The following is a 12,642-nucleotide window of genomic DNA, read 5'->3' on the forward strand; positions in this document are numbered from 1 at the left end:
AGCTCTTCTTGGCCAATCCGGAACCACAAGAATAGTTCTTACTCCTCTCCTTCTTCTTATTCTCAGTACCTTGGGTATGAGAGGCAGAGGAGGGAACACATAAACCGACTGGTACATCCACGGTGTCACTAGAGCGTCCACAGCTATCGCCTGAGGGTCCCTTGACCTGGCGCAATATCTTTTTAGCTTTTTGTTGAGGCGGGACGCCATCATGTTCACCTGTGGCCTTTCCCAACGGTGTACAATCATTTGGAAGACTTCTGGATGAAGTCCCCACTCTCCCGGGTGGAGGTCGTGCCTGCTGAGGAAGTCTGCTTCCCAGTTGTCCACTCCCGGAATGAACACTGCTAACACATGATTTTCCGCCCATCGGAGAATCCTTGTGGCTTCTGCCATCGCCATCCTGCTTCTTGTGCCGCCCCGACGGTTTACATGGGCGACCGCCGTGATGTCGTCTGACTGGATCAGCACCGGCTGGTGTTGAAGCAGGGGCCTTGCCTGACTTAGGGCATTGTAAATGGCCCTTAGTTCCAGAATATTTATGTGTAGGGAAGTCTCCTGACTTGTCCACAGTCCTTGGAAGTTTCTTCCCTGTGTGACTGCCCCCCAACCTCGCAGGCTGGCATCCATGGTCACCAGGACCCAGTCCTGTATGCCGAATCTGCGGCTCTCTAGAAGATGAGCACTCTGCAGCCACCACAACAGCGACACCCTGGTTCTTGGAGACAGGGTTATCAGCCGATGCATCTGAAGATGCGATCCGGACCACTTGTCCAACAGATACCACTGAAAGATCCTTGCATGGAACCTTCCGAATGGAATTGCTTCGTAAGAAGCCACCATCTTTCCCAGGACTCGCGTGCAGTGGTGCACCGACACCTGTTTTGGTTTTAGGAGGTCTCTTACCAGAGATGACAACTCCTTGGCCTTCTCCTCCGGGAGAAACACTTTTTTCTGTTCTGTGTCCAGAACCATCCCCAGGAACAGTAGATGCGTTGTAGGAACCAGCTGCGACTTTGGAATATTCAGGATCCAGCCGTGCTGTTGTAGCACTTCCCGAGCTAGTGCTACTCCGATCAACAACTGTTCCCTGGACCTCGCCTTTATAAGGAGATCGTCCAAGTACGGGATAATTTTTTCCGAAGGAGTATCATCATTTCGGCCATTACCTTGGTAAATACCCTCGGTGCCGTGGACAGACCAAACGGCAACGTCTGGAATTGGTAATGACAGTCCTGTACCACAAATCTGAGGTACTCCTGGTGAGGAGGGTAAATGGGGACATGCAGGTAAGCATCCTTGATGTCCAGTGATACCATGTAATCCCCCTCGTCCAGGCTTGCAATCACCGCTCTGAGCGATTCCATCTTGAACTTGAACCTTCTTATATAAGTGTTCAAGGATTTTAAAATTTAAAATGGGACTCACCGAATTGTCCGGTTTCGGTACCACAAACATTGTGGAATAGTAACCCCGTCCTTGTTGAAGGAGGGGTACCTTGATTATCACCTGCTGAGAACACAGCTTGTGAATCGCCTCCAGCACTGCCTCCCTGTCCGGGGGAGCTGTCGGCAAGGCAGATTTGAGGAAACGGTGAGGGGGAGACGTCTCGAATTCCAGCTTGTACCCCTGAGATACTGTCTAGAGAGAGAGAGGAGAGGAAGATGACCATAAGACGGTCATCTGCCAAAGGAGGCTTACTTTGTGGTGCACTCTTTTGTTTGTATCAAATATGAAATGATTATAGAATTAAAACTTAACATTTATTGATTATTTTTAATATTGTGGCCAAAAGATGGACATAAACGACATGTAACGGTCAGCATTGACCTGTAGGTATATATAAGCGTTTTTGGTTTAGCTAGTAAAAATAATAATATCAGGTTAATATCCCTTTAGCAAAAAACCACACTTATATTATAACTTTAATGAACAATGAGTGAAAATATAAATCAATTATAACGGGTAGAGAGATTAGTAACAGTGATATTTCAAAATAACGTTACCTAGGTCTCTATTTGATTACCCGGTTTGCGGTCCTCTTTGCCTCAGTAATAGCACTCTTTCTTTAAATAGAGAATAAATACTAAATAAAATTGAAAATGAAAAGTAATGTCCTCTAATTGGGCAGGAGCAGTGGGTATTGATTAAATCACAACGTGTGATATTTACCAGCACACCATGAAGCCTTTAGAGTATTGATTGGATTACTGATTTGTAATGCAATATCCCAGATATGAGTCGGGGAAGTCAACGCACCTTGATCACCAAAATAAATTCATATTATTGACACTGTTCTTGTGGCCTGCATGTACTATAAAGCATAATTGGCAACACAAACAATTTTCTGTACAATCGAGATCTAATGGTGGATACAAATAGCTGATAAAGATCTGTATCAATCAAATCATCTGGCAAAAGTTTTCTTTATAATAGATATCAAATGGTGGATACAAATAACTGATAAAGGTAAATATCGATCAGATAATCTAACAACACAGTAGATGAACAGGTGTCACTATATTAAATGAATGGAAGCCAATGTGCACTGCAAAGAGATAAGGGTTCAGTGCTAAAAGTCGGTATCAATCAGATCATCTGGCAGCACACTAGACAAGCAGGTGTAATTGTAACAGGTAGCTACTAGCAAATATACACAGCAAACAGATGGAAGTTTCGTGCCAGCAAGGTTATCTAACCAGGGTAATATCTCCAAAAGGCTTTGAGATATTTAACAGTATAAACCCTGTATGGTTTAGTTTGAACATGCCAGCCTGTGAGATTTGAGCCTTTTTCCAATCATGCTGTGTTATTCTGTCTAGACGTACCAGATTGTGCAAAACATAAATAGAGAAACCTTTGTCTAAATCAGGCTGCACTGGTACAATTCAGAGAAGCACATACCCCCAAATCAAAAAATCCGTAAAACATTCACATGAATGATACGGTCTATGCAGATGACCATAAATGTAAACACATGTTGGAATTTTTCTGAGAAAGGTGCAAGTGTCCCAGCAAATATCGGCCAATCTCCCTATCTACTGTCGTCCCATGTGAATCAAATCAGTGAATGGGAACGATGAGAGTTCAGGTATTACCGTTTACTGGGACAGAAAGAAGAAGTGCGAGTTGCTTCTGCTGTCCTTGGGCTGGACTTCCACTCCCCTGTTGTGTCGCCACAGTGCAGGGGCAGTGGGAGACCTGCTGCGGATGAGAGAGCCGCTCTGAGTAAATAGATAGCGGGTATGCCTCGTTAATCGTAAGTGCACGGTGAGTGCAGAGAATTAGAAACATATGAGGATACTGTGATAGAAAGGAAGAGGAACAAATATATGCGCGACAAGCGAGATTTCTCAAATAACAAAATCTTCAAATGGAATAAAGGACTCAAGGACCCTAACAGACGACAGATATATCAGGAATCGTATACATCCTCGGAAATAGAATCCTCAGGAGGAGAGGAGACTTATGACACCCAAGGTCCAGACCCCAGAAAACAGATCAATAATGACCAGGACCCTTTTTTAGGGGGCAAGCGGGGAGGAAGAGGTTTCCCCGCACAAGAAAGACGAGGAGGGGGTCAAAGAGGAAGATACGAGACACAGAGATGGGAGACACCAGTGACAGACAGATATCCCAAAAGGAAGGTGAACTACAAAAAGAAATATTAGAAGAGGACACCTTACTGAAGGTTGTCAATCTGTCGGAGCACATCCTAACTAAAGGACAAGAGGAGGTCCTGAAGAAGGGCCTGTCATTTGCCCCACAAAAAGGTTGCAATAGGTTCCAATGGGAGAAGGACATAAAACTGTTTGGACGCAAAATGCTATTAACAAAATACCACACACAAGGTAATGTAGATGGGAGATATGACTCACCCCAGCATTCACAATCTACTACGGAAGGGGGGGCCGCAGGTCCCACTTTGTCCCAAGTAAACAGGATAGGCCTTGATGAACGTGATCAGGAAATGATTGCCATTTTGGAGGAATTATCAGAAACCAAGGCCGCCGACACCAGAACAACAGGGAGGACTATCTGTAAGAAAAAATCTACTTTTTACCCTCAGGACCAGATATGTCCTGAGGTAAAGATTTTCACAGATATGGTAAGCCGTGACCTGGACAAGATCTGTGCACGTAGAGCAAGATATAAAGATAATCTGACACGTGAAGAGAGGACAGCACTCAATGAGATTAGTAAATGGGAGGATGTGGTGATCAAACCATCCGACAAAGGGGGCAATGTTGTCATCTGGCCCAAGGCAATGTATATCAAAGAGGCCAAGAGACAACTCAATGACCCTTTATGCTATAATAAAACTCTCTTCAACCCAACAGACAATTGTAGATTATCTTTAAATCGGATCATCGATAAAGCTTTAGCAGAGGAAGTAATAACAAAACAAGAGGGTGAATATCTTCGAGTGGAACACCCTAAGACCCCCACCTTCTACCTGCTACCCAAAGTGCACAAGAATCTTAAAACCCCTCCAGGTAGACCTATTGTCTCTGGGATCGGGGGAGTCTCTGAGAAGGCGAGTATTTTTATAGATACTCACCTACGTAGACATGTCACAAGCCTACCATCATATGTGCGGGACACTGGGGATGTGATTATGAAACTGCATGACGTAAAGCTAGAACGAAATCATATTCTAGCAAGTCTTGACGTCGAATCATTATACAGCAGTATTGACCATCTGAAGGGCATTTCTGCGGTCAGATATTTCCTGGAAATGGAAGGACCTAGCGACTTCAACGATTTTCTATTGAAATTATTACACTTTGTTCTCCACAAAAACAGTTTCACATTTGCCGACGTATTTTATACACAAATACGAGGAACAGCAATGGGCGCGGCATGCGCACCTACTTATGCAAACCTATACTTAGGATGGTGGGAACGAGAAGTGGTTTTCAGTGAGGAGAATGAAGAGTCCACCAAGTGTATCATCTCATGGATGAGATATATAGATGACATTTTTATCATCTGGGAAGGAGAAGAACAACAGTTAGTCGACTTCATCAAGAAATTGAATAACAACGCTTTCAATCTAAGGCTAACATATGAGATGGACAAAGATGAAATCTCCTTCCTGGATCTGAAGATCTACAGAGATGACAATGATATGGTGGCAACAAAACTGTTTAGAAAGAAAACAGCTAGCAACAGTTTGCTACTGAAAACAAGTTCTCACCTTCCAGCCACAATACAAAATATACCAAGAGGAGAATTCCTTAGATTGAGGAGAAACTGCACAGAAGATGACACCTACAGAATCCAAAGTAAGGAGCTCGCCGCCAGACTGAAGGAAAGGGGATACAGTCAGCGTTGTATCAAAAAAGCCAGCAGGGCCCTCTTAAACATCGATAGACATACTCTAATTTTCCAAGATAGTAGGAGAGTGAAGAAACAAAAGGAAGGTGGCAAACCCAAACCTAGGTTTGTAGGGAGCTTTTGCCAAGAATGGCGTGAGATCAAGAGTGCCATTAATAAACACTGGCCCATACTCCTTAACGATCCGGATCTCTCTGCCAACCTTGACTCATCTGTGTCAATGAGTTGGAAGAGATCACCTAATCTCAGGGACAAATTAGTAAGAAGTCATTTTTGTCAAACACCCAAGCGGAAACCTACAATCAAAGGAACCTATCCCTGTAGGAAATGCAAGGTGTGCGAACATGTGGACAATAGTCCTACTGTCAGAGATAGAGATGGCAAGAAGATTGAAATAGAGGAATTCACTAATTGCCAGTCATCTAATGTGATTTACTGCATTCAATGTCCCTGCAAGAAACTGTATGTGGGCATGACCACAAGAATGGTCAAAGTGAGGATCATGGAGCATATGGGTAATATTAGAAATGTAGAATCGGACCTGGCAAGATTTAGGCAAATAACGACAGTTGCGAGACATTTCTATTACCAGCACTCCAAATCCACTGATGGACTCAAATTCTTCTGCTTGGACAAACTGAAAATGGGGATCAGAGGTGGTGACTGAGAGAGAATTGCAAAAATTGGAAAGTGAATGGATCTTCAGGTTAAATACGGTTGCCCCTGGTGGCCTTAATGAGAGTATAAATTATAGTGTCTTTTTACCAACGTGAAATACTCTACATGCCTATTGTTCTGCAATTTTTTCTGTTTATTAATTGAAGAATAAAACAGAATAAGGCTTACTATTTACATATCTGCTTAAATAGATTCTCAGCACATTACTATAAATCTAAGCTATCAAGTACTTATTGGACTCAATCTTAAGAACCCCTCTAAACTAGCTTTTATGCTATATGTTTAGCAGTTTAGAAACCACTAATACAATGGAGGAACAATTATTCATATATTTATATACCTACTATCCCTACACACAAGTACTAGCAAGTTAATCAAAATAAAGTTTGAACATATTAATCAGTGAGATCTCTACGCATATTGGTTACATTTTACCAAATATTATCGTGCAGACTAGACCCAGAAACAACAAAACAATTGGATTTTGAAGCACATACACTCTCACACCAACAATACACTTTCCTATTCAATTTTGCACCGAAAATATCAGAACACGCCTCAAACTCACCTCATAGGGGATGATAATATCTCCCCTTATACTATAGGGTTAACATTTAAATACACCTATCTATAGATTGACCCTCCACTTTTTTAACCCAATCTATGAATCTATCTTAGTAGAACAAGCATAAGTGTTTCGATAAAAAGCCCCGCTTTCCAGTATATAATATGTGTATGTATATTTCTCAAAAAAAGTCTATGTTTATCAGATAGACCGATAGTATCATTCTGCTTATTCATCTCATTGATAAAATGCATATCAAATATCTCATCAGATATAGAAAATAATTTTTAAAGAATATAAATAATTAATTGATTAATCAATAAATTTCTACGCTCATTACTGTTACCTGTCTTTCCTTCCCTATCTTCTCGTTGCGTTTTTCCTCTCTTTCATCTTTTCTCCATTTTAGGTTCCCCCTTTTTCCTGCTTTTTGCTAAAATTGGGCAATTTATAAAAACCCGGTCAATCCACTATAGGTCTGCATATCAGGATGACCGTAGATCACAAATCTTCAAAAGAAGTATTACTTTATTTAACCAATTAACAAATACAGCACCTGAATATACAGAGATTTTGCCTATTGCTTATTATCTATATCAATTGTAACAATTAATAATCCTTGAAATTGTTTATTGATCCTCAGGAGGTTTCTCAACTCAATATAGTATAATATACTTGTAGAATAGCATTAATTATGGTTTTCCGTATTACCATTCCAGTTCCTGATTGATACAAATTATATCTAGATTGTATCTATACTCTGCAATCAGGATTAATATATAATTCCTTAGTCAATTCATCTGTCTGGTAAAATTATGACTGTTACTAAAATTAATAGAACTAACTTTTAATTTTAAGCTCAACGCACTCTTTCTGTCCAGAAATAGTATTGGACTATTCCACATATTCATTAGGACCTCATTGCTCAATCAATTAGTCTAATTGAAAACCATGTCATTACAAACCTTGCTATTTAAGCAAATCTGGCAGACTTGTCAGACACTGATGTGAACAAGCCTGTGGTGAAACGTACGTCATCAATTGATTAACCAGACGCACACTGTCTCCGGGAGCGTGGAATCCTCAAACCCGACCCGGCGTCCGGTCACGTGAGCGGTCCTCTGCACTCACCGTGCACTTACGATTAACGAGGCATACCCGCTATCTATTTACTCAGAGCGGCTCTCTCATCCGCAGCAGGTCTCCCACTGCCCCTGCACTGTGGCGACACAACAGGGGAGTGGAAGTCCAGCCCAAGGACAGCAGAAGCAACTCGCACTTCTTCTTTCTGTCCCAGTAAACGGTAATACCTGAACTCTCATCGTTCCCATTCACTGATTTGATTCACATGGGACGACAGTAGATAGGGAGATTGGCCGATATTTGCTGGGACACTTGCACCTTTCTCAGAAAAATTCCAACATGTGTTTACATTTATGGTCATCTGCATAGACCGTATCATTCATGTGAATGTTTTACGGATTTTTTGATTTGGGGGTATGTGCTTCTCTGAATTGTACCAGTGCAGCCTGATTTAGACAAAGGTTTCTCTATTTATGTTTTGCACAATCTGGTACGTCTAGACAGAATAACACAGCATGATTGGAAAAAGGCTCAAATCTCACAGGCTGGCATGTTCAAACTAAACCATACAGGGTTTATACTGTTAAATATCTCAAAGCCTTTTGGAGATATTACCCTGGTTAGATAACCTTGCTGGCACGAAACTTCCATCTGTTTGCTGTGTATATTTGCTAGTAGCTACCTGTTACAATTACACCTGCTTGTCTAGTGTGCTGCCAGATGATCTGATTGATACCGACTTTTAGCACTGAACCCTTATCTCTTTGCAGTGCACATTGGCTTCCATTCATTTAATATAGTGACACCTGTTCATCTACTGTGTTGTTAGATTATCTGATCGATATTTACCTTTATCAGTTATTTGTATCCACCATTTGATATCTATTATAAAGAAAACTTTTGCCAGATGATTTGATTGATACAGATCTTTATCAGCTATTTGTATCCACCATTAGATCTCGATTGTACAGAAAATTGTTTGTGTTGCCAATTATGCTTTATAGTACATGCAGGCCACAAGAACAGTGTCAATAATATGAATTTATTTTGGTGATCAAGGTGCGTTGACTCCCCCGACTCATATCTGGGATATTGCATTACAAATCAGTAATCCAATCAATACTCTAAAGGCTTCATGGTGTGCTGGTAAATATCACACGTTGTGATTTAATCAATACCCACTGCTCCTGCCCAATTAGAGGACATTACTTTTCATTTTCAATTTTATTTAGTATTTATTCTCTATTTAAAGAAAGAGTGCTATTACTGAGGCAAAGAGGACCGCAAACCGGGTAATCAAATAGAGACCTAGGTAACGTTATTTTGAAATATCACTGTTACTAATCTCTCTACCCGTTATAATTGATTTATATTTTCACTCATTGTTCATTAAAGTTATAATATAAGTGTGGTTTTTTGCTAAAGGGGTATTAACCTGATATTATTATTTTTACTAGCTAAACCAAAAACGCTTATATATACCTACAGGTCAATGCTGACCGTTACATGTCGTTTATGTCCATCTTTTGGCCACAATATTAAAAATAATCAATAAATGTTAAGTTTTAATTCTATAATCATTTCATATTTGATACAAACAAAAGAGTGCACCACAAAGTAAGCCTCCTTTGGCAGATGACCGTCTTATGGTCATCTTCCTCTCCTCTCTCTCTCTAGACATTGTTTAATTGCTTACAGGTGCACCTCCAGCCAAACATAAATGGGTAATGGCATTTTGCCTCTCCAATCTGACTTCTACTGCTGGTTCTTATGTCAATTTGCTTTTTCTTAATTTCTGTATATACCTACAAAGCCTGTGCACAGCCCTCTAGACTATACGTCTTCCCCTTTTTAGACCCCTGAGATACTACCTGTAGGATCCAGGGATCCACCCGTGAACGAGCCCACTGGTCGCTGAAGTTCTTGAGACGGGCCCCCACCGTACCTGGCTCCGCCTGTGGAGCCCCAGCGTCATGCGGTGGACTTAGAGGAAGCGGGGGAGGACTTCTGTTCCTGGGAACTGGCTGTATGTTGCAGCTTTTTCCCTCTACCTCTGCCTCTGGGCAGAAAGGACGCGCCTCTAACCCGCTTGCCTTTCTGGGGCCGAAAGGACTGTACCTGATAATACGGTGCTTTCTTAGGCTGTGAGGGAACATGGGGTAAAAATGCTGACTTCCCAGCTGTCGCTGTGGAAACGAGGTCCGAGAGACCATCCCCAAACAACTCCTCACCCTTGTAAGGCAAAACTTCCATGTGCCTTTTAGAATCCGCATCTCCTGTCCACTGCCGAGTCCACAATCCTCTCCTGGCAGAAATGGACATTGCGTTTATTTTAGATGCCAGCCGGCAAATATCCCTCTGTGCATCTCTCATGTATAAGACAGCGTCTTTAATATGCTCTACGGTTAGCAATATAGTGTCCCTATCTAGGGTATCAATGTTTTCCAACAGGGAATCTGACCACGCAGCTGCAGCACTGTACATCCATGCTGAAGCAATAGCCGGTCTTAGTATAATTCCTGAGTGTGTATATACAGACTTCAGGATAGCCTCCTGCTTTCTATCCGCAGGCTCCTTTAGGGCGGCCGTGTCCGGAGACGGTAGTGCCACCTTTTTTGACAGACGTGTGAGCGCTTTATCCACCCTAGGGGATGTCTCCCAACGTGACCTGTCCTCTGGCGGGAAAGGGTACGCCATTAGTAACTTTTTAGAAATTACCAGTTTCTTATCGGGGGAAGCCCACGCTTCTTCACACACTTCATTCAATTCATCAGATGGGGGAAAAACCACTGGTAGCTTTTTCTCCCCAAACAGAATACCCTTTTTTGTGGTACCTGGGGTAATATCAGAAATGTGCAACACATTTTTCATTGCCGTAATCATATAACGAATGGCTCTATTGGAATGTACACTAGGCTCATCGTCGTCGACATCTGTGTCTGCCATCGGAGGTAGTGGGCGTTTTAGAGCCCCTGATGGCTTTTGCGACGCCTGGGTAGGCACGGGCTGAGCAGCCGGCTGTCCCACATCTGCTATGTCGTCAAACCTTTTATGTAAGGAGTTGACACTGTCGCGTAATTCCTTCCACATGTCCATCCATTCAGGTGTCGACCCCGCAGGGGGTGACATCACATTTATCGGCACCTGCCCCACCTCCACATAAGCCTCCTCATCAAACATGTCGACACAGCCGTACCGACACACCGCACACACACAGGGAATGCTCTGACTGAGGACAGGACCCCACAAAGTCCTTTGGGGAGACAGAGAGAGAGTATGCCAGCACACACCAGAGCGCTATATAATACAGGGATACACACTACACACAGTGATTTTTCCCTTATAGCTGCTATAATACACAAGTTTGCACCTAAATTTAGTGCCCCCCCTCTCTTTTTTACCCTATGGAGTCTGGAAACTGCAGGGGAGAGCCTGGGGAGCGTCCTTCCAGCGGAGCTGTGAGAGGAAATGGCGCCAGTGTGCTGAGGGAGATAGCCCCGCCCCCTTCACGGCGGACTTCTCCCGCTTTTTTCTGGATATTTTTGGCAGGGGATTTTACACATATATAGTCTTCCTGACTATATTATGTGTTTATTTGCCAAGCTAAGGTGTTTATATTGCAGCCCAGGGCACCCCCCCCCAGCGCCCTGCACCCATCAGTGACCGGAGTGTGAGGTGTGCATGGGGAGCAATGGCGCACAGCACTGCAGTGCTGTGCGCTACCTTTATGAAGACCGGAGTCTTCTGCCGCCGATTTTCTGGACGTTCTTCTTGCTTCTGGCTCTGCAAGGGGGACGGCGGCGCGGCTCCGGGACCGGACGACGGAGGCTGGGCCTGTGTTCGATCCCTCTGGAGCTAATGGTGTCCAGTAGCCTAAGAAGCCCAAGCTAGCTGCAAGCAGGTAGGTTCGCTTCTTCTCCCCTCAGTCCCTCGAAGCAGTGAGTCTGTTGCCAGCAGATCTCACTGAAAATAAAAAACCTAAATATACTTTCTTTCTAAGAGCTCAGGAGAGCCCCTAGTGTGCATCCAGCTCGGCCGGGCACAAAATTCTAACTGAGGTCTGGAGGAGGGGCATAGAGGGAGGAGCCAGTGCACACCAGGTAGTTCTAAATCTTTCTTAGTTGTGCCCAGTCTCCTGCGGAGCCGCTATTCCCCATGGTCCTTACGGAGTTCCCAGCATCCACTAGGACGTCAGAGAAAATGGCGCTGGTGAGCTCTGCGGCTAAGCCCCGCCCCTACCCGGCATGCTTCAGTCCCGCTCAAATTTGAATTATTTATACTGGCAGGGGTATTATATTCGGTTCCCGGGCACCGAATATGCCTTTAGCCAGTCCCAATGACCTCAGTAACTGTTGCCCAGGGCGCTCCCCCCCAGCGCCCTGCACCCTGTGAGTGCCGTTGGTGATGTGTGTGGGAGCATGGAGCACAGCGCTACCGCTGCGCTGTACCTCAGTTACTGAAGTCTTCTGCCGTCTGAAGTCTTCGGTTCTTCTAATACTCACCCGGCTTCTGTCTTCTGTGAGGGGGTTGACGGCGCGGCTCCGGGAACAAGCAGCTAGGCGAACCAAGTGATCGAACCCTCTGGAGCTAATGGTGTCCAGTAGCCTAAGAGGCAGAGCCTTGAACTAAGAAGAAGTAGGTCTGCTTCTCTCCCCTCACTCCCACGATGCAGGAAGCCTGTAATCAGCAGGTCTCCCTGTAAATAAAAAACCTAACAAAAGTATTTTCTAGAGAAACTCAGTAGAGCTGCCCTAGTGTGTGTCCAGTCACGCCTGGGCACAAAGTCTAACTGAGGTCTGGAGGAGGGGCATAGAGGGAGGAGCCAGTTCACACCCAGTCAAAGTCTTTTTAGTGTGCCCAAGCTCCTGCGGATCCTGTCTATACCCCATGGTCCTTTTGGAGCCCCCAGCATCCTCTAGGACGTAAGAGAAGAAGTTATAACGCCACTGTATAGGTCATTGGTACGGCCTCATCAA

This window comes from Pseudophryne corroboree, chromosome 5 (genome assembly GCF_028390025.1).
Source record: "Pseudophryne corroboree isolate aPseCor3 chromosome 5, aPseCor3.hap2, whole genome shotgun sequence".
Classification (NCBI taxonomy): domain Eukaryota; kingdom Metazoa; phylum Chordata; class Amphibia; order Anura; family Myobatrachidae; genus Pseudophryne; species Pseudophryne corroboree.